At 52.8% G+C, this 5,000-nt stretch overlaps 1 protein-coding gene across 1 annotated transcript in view; it reads left to right on the top strand.

Moving 5' to 3' along the window:
* The window catches only part of LOC142907954 (dynein axonemal heavy chain 2-like), a 28,266-nt gene that overhangs the window by 15,582 nt on the left and 7,684 nt on the right, over positions 1 to 5,000 (top strand). The gene's annotated exons all lie outside the window — the stretch shown is intronic.

Here is a 5,000-nt window from a genome sequence, read left to right as displayed (position 1 = left end):
TCGCTCTCTCTCTCACTCACTCCCTCGCTCGTCCACTCACTCGCTCACTCGTTCTCTTGCTTGCTCACTCATTAGCTCACTCGCTCCTTCGCTCGCTCATCACTCACTCGCTCGTTCACTCTCTCTCTCTCACTTGCTCCCTCGTTCGCTCACTCACCACTCACTCGCTCGCTCATCACTCACTCGCTCGTTCACTCGGTCCCTCGCTCGCTCCCTCGCTCGCTCACTCGCTCGCTCACTCATTAGCTCACTCGCTCGCTCACTCCCTCACTCATTAGCTCACTCGCTCACTCACTCCCTCGCTCGCTCATCACTCACTCGCTCGTTAACTCGGTCCCTCGCTCGCTCCCTCGCTCGCTCACTCACTCACTCGCTCACTCATTCACTCGCTCGCTCACTCCCTCACTCATTAGCTCACTCGCTCACTCACTCCCTCGCTCGGTCACTCACTCGCTCACTCACTCCCTCCCTCGCTCGCTGTCTCACTCGGTCCCTCGCTCGCTCTTTCAACCACTCAATCACTCGCTCCCTCCCTTGCGCACCTTGTTATTTCCACGGTCAGCTGCCCGTCGCAGCTCTGCAAAATTTCCGCTGCTCCCCCCCCCCCCCCCCAAAACAAAAGTTGTGCGGGGGGGGGGGGTGCGGGGGGGAGTGCGGGGGGGGTGCGGGGGGGGGTGGGGGGGGGTGTGATCCCGGGCGAGTTCCGGGGTAGCAATCCCGGGCGAATATGTACGTCATAGTGAGTGAACGGGAGAGTGAGTGGGTGAGTGGGTGAGCGAGCGAGTGAGTAAGCAAGTGAGTGAGTGAGAGCGTGAGTGGGTGAGCGAGCGAGCAAGAGAGTGAGCGAGCGAGTGAGTGAGTGAGCGAGCGAGTGAGTGGGTGAGCGAGCGAGCGAGTGGGTGGGCGAGCGAGCGAGTGAGTAAACGAGTGAGTGAGTGAGAGCGTGAGTGGGTGAGCGAGCGAGCAAGAGAGTGAGCGAGCGAGTGAGTGGGTGAGCGAGCGAGCGAGTGGGTGGGCGAGCGAGCGAGTGAGTAAACGAGTGAGTGAGTGAGAGCGTGAGTGGGTCAGCGAGCGAGCAAGAGAGTGAGCGAGCGAGTGAGTGGGTGAGCGAGCGAGCGAGTGGGTGGGCGAGCGAGCGAGTGAGTAAACGAGTGAGTGAGTGAGAGCGTGAGTGGGTCAGCGAGCGAGCAAGAGAGTGAGCGAGCGAGTGAGTGGGTGAGCGAGCAAGTGAGTAAACGAGTGAGTGAGCGAGAGAGTCAGTGGGCGAGCGAGCGAGCGAGTGGGCGAGTGGGTGAGCGAGTGAGTGAGCGAGAGAGTAAGTTGGCGAGCGAGTGAGTGGGTGAGTGGGTGAGCGAGCGAGTGAGTAAGCGAGTGAGTGAGCGAGAGAGTCAGTGGGCGAGCGAGAGAGTGATTGGGTGAGTGAGTGAGCGAGCGAGTGAGTGGGTGAGTGGGTGAGCGAGCGAGTGAGTAAACGAGTGAGTGAGCAAGAGAGTAAGTGGGCGAGCGAGCGAGTGGGTGATTGGGTGAGCGAGCGAGTGAGTAAGTGAGCGAGAGAGTGAGTGAGCGAGAGAGTGAGTGAGTGGGTGAGTGGGTGAACGAGCGAGTGAGTAAGCAAGTGAGTGAGAGAGTGAGTGGGCGAGCGAGCGAGCGAGCAAGAGAGTGAGCGAGCGAGTGAGTTGGTGAGCGAGCGAGTGAGTAAACGAGTGAGTGAGCGAGAGAGTAAGTGGGCGAGCGAGCGAGAGAGTGGGTGAGCGAGCGAGTGAGTAAGTGAGCGAGAGAGTGAGTGAGCGAGTGTGCGAGAGAGTGAATGGGTGAGCGAGCGAGTGAGTAAGCAAGTTTATTGAGTGAGAGTGGGCGAGCGAGCGAGCAAGAGAGTGAGCGAGTGAGTGAGTGGGTGAGTGGGTGAGCGAGCGAGTGAGTACGCGAGTGAGTGAGCGAGAGAGTCAGTGGGCGAGCGAGCGAGAGAGTGATTGGGTGAGTGAGTGAGCGAGTGAGTGAGTAAACGAGTGAGTGAGCGAGAGAGTAAGTGAGCGAGAGAGTAAGTGGGCGAGCGAGCGAGTGGGTGATTGGGTGAGCGACCCAGTGAGTAAGTGAGCGAGAGAGTGAGTGAGCGAGTGAGTGAGTGGGTGAGTGGGCGAGCGAGCGAGCAAGAGAGTGAGCGAGCGAGTGAGTTGGTGAGCGAGCGAGTGAGTGGGTGAGCGAGCGAGTGAGTAAACGAGTGAGTGAGCGAGAGAGTAAGTGGGCGAGCGAGTGGGTGAGCGAGCGAGTGAGTAAACGAGTGAGTGAGCGAGAGAGTGAGTGAGCGAGTGTGCGAGAGAGTGAATGGGTGAGCGAGCGAGTGAGTAAGCAAGTTTATTGAGTGAGAGTGGGCGAGCGAGCGAGCAAGAGAGTGAGCGAGTGAGTGAGTGGGTGAGCGAGCGAGTGAGTAAGCGAGTGAGTGAGCGAGAGAGTCAGTGGGCGAGCGAGCGAGAAAGTGAGCGAGCGAGTGAGTGGGTGAGTGGGTGAGGGAGAGAGTGAGCGAGTAAGTGGGTGAGCGAGAGAGGAGTGAGCGAGTGAGCGGGTGAGCGGGTGAGCGACCGAGCGAGAGAGTGGGTGAGTGGGTGAGCGAGCGAGAGAGTAAGTGGCGAGTGGGTGAGCGAGTGAGCAAGCGAGTGAGTGAGTGAGTGAGCGGGTGAGCGAGAGAGTGAGTGAGTGAGTTAGCGAGTGGGTGAGTGGGTGAGCGAACGAGAGACTGAGTGGTGAGTGGGTGAGGGGGCAAGCGAGAACGAGTGAGTGAGAGAGCGAGCGAGAGCAAGTGAGTGAGAGAGTGAGTGGGTGAGCGAGCGAGTGAGAGAGTGAGTGCATGGGTGAGCGAGCGAGCGAGAGAGTGGGTGAGTGGCTAAGCGAACGAGTGAGTGGGTGAGCGAGCAAGGGAATGAGTGAGCGAGCGAGTGAATAAGTGGGTAAGCGAGCAAGCAAGCGTGTGAGTGGGTGAGCTGGCGAGCGAGTGAGCTGGCGAGCGAGTAAGAGAGCGAGAGGGTGAGCAAGAGAGAGAGAAGGGGCGAGCGAGCGAGTGAGTGAGCGAGCCAGAGAGCGAGTGAGTGAGAGAGTGAGTGGCTAAGCGAACGAGTGAGTGGGTGAGCGAGCAAGGGAATGAGTGAGCGAGTGAGTGAGTGGGTGAGCTGGCGAGCGAGTAAGAGAGCGAGAGGGTGAGCAAGAGAGAGAAGGGGCGAGCGAGCGAGTTAACCAGCGAGAACACGAGAACGGTACCGGAAGATAAACCGATGACGTACACACACGGAACGGGATACGGAGTTTTAAAAAAATATATATAAACAAAGTAAAACATAAATTTTGATTTAAAGCTTTCGTGACTGCAGTAATTCATATTCTTAGTTTTTTCGGTAAAGTCACGTTGAAGAGAAACAACAAAATAACAAAATATATATAAAACAATAAAAAATTCTCACGACGTTTCGACCATAACTCAAACGGTCATCATCAGGTGTGTCGGTTTGCATAAATTTATTTTGAAAACGGCATATTTATTTATATATATAACATAACTTTAAGATCTTTCAACAAACTCCGGGATAAGAAAGCTCAGCTGATCGAGTCTCTCACCTTCCTGAAGAGATGCCGCGACTCTGGGGTAATACCAATCGCATTTACACTCACCTCTGCTACTGTAACTTCTTCTAATGCGAAACGAATTCTTTTCAAAACTAGCTTAGCTCTTATCTCAGAAAAAATCAGACTTATACGCACAGAACTAGATCAGTTAGACAAGACACTCTACAAATCACACTTATCATTGACGGCAATAATGTCCACATCGGATTGGGAACATGTAGACAATATGACTGCCTCTTCAGCTGCTACTATGTCGACCAAATGTAAGGAAAACCTGATTTCCAAATTTAACCTCCTCTTAAACAAAAGACCGGACCCACACACCAAAAAGTTAGACGTTAATAAAGTCGTAATTAATCGCAGTAACAGTTCTATTTCCGATGGTCTGAAATCCGTTTTAGCTAAAGGTCTAAACTTTGCAGTCACACCTAAACACATACCAGTTAATGATATAATTGCCCAAGTAGACGTTGCTCTCAGGGGCCTGGGTCACATCGCTGCAGACGTAGCAAGATCTGAAATCGCTGCAACCCTCAAAAACGCTAAGATGCCAGCTAGCAACCTCAGCAAAGATGAGCGTTTTGAATTATATAAATTAAAAAAGAGGAATGATATTGTAGGTCTCTCAGCTGACAAAGGCAATGCTACTGTTATCATGGATAAAATAGAATACAACAACAAAATTAAAGAATTACTCGACGATGGTAGTTATACAAAAATAAAAAGAGATCCCACCAACAGCCTCGTCACACAAACCAACAAAATAATTTCTGATTCAACCGCATTAATTGATCAATCTAAACAGTTTTCGTTGAAACCTTCTGCTGCCAGGCCACCAAGATTATACGGCTTACCAAAAATACATAAAGTTGATACACCTCTTCGTCCCATAGTCTCTACTATCAGCTCCCCCACCTACAAACTAGCTCGTTTTTTGTCTGAAATCCTGCGTCCTTTCACTGGAAAGACCACCTCTGCGGTACAAAATTCTACTCACCTGGTATCAACAATCAAGGGTATTTCCCTGTCCCCAGACGACCTGCTTGTCAGTTTTGATGTAGTTTCCTTATTCACCAAGGTTCCTGTACCTGACACCATTGCAATCATTGAAGACTTGGTTCATCAAGGACTAAACACTGAGGTACCCCCCCTGGTGAGACACTGTTTAACCAATACATACTTCACTTGGAATGGAACTTTCTACAAACAAACTGAGGGCACCCCAATGGGCTCCCCCCTTTCTCCAGTTATAGCTAACATTTTCATGGAGAAATTTGAGACTGACGCCATCCAGACTGCCACTCTGCGCCCAACCTTATGGAAGAGGTACGTGGATGACACTTTTGTCATCTGGCCACATGGCCGGCCTGCTCTAGACAAATTCTTCG

The sequence above is a fragment of the Petromyzon marinus genome (assembly GCF_048934315.1).
Source record: "Petromyzon marinus isolate PM22_M1 ecotype Great Lakes invasive population chromosome 67 unlocalized genomic scaffold, UKy_Petmar_22M1.pri1.0 chr67_unloc.3, whole genome shotgun sequence".
In the NCBI taxonomy this organism is placed as follows: domain Eukaryota; kingdom Metazoa; phylum Chordata; class Hyperoartia; order Petromyzontiformes; family Petromyzontidae; genus Petromyzon; species Petromyzon marinus.
Note: the sequence above shows the minus strand (reverse complement) of the source record. Positions and strands in the feature narration are given on the sequence as shown.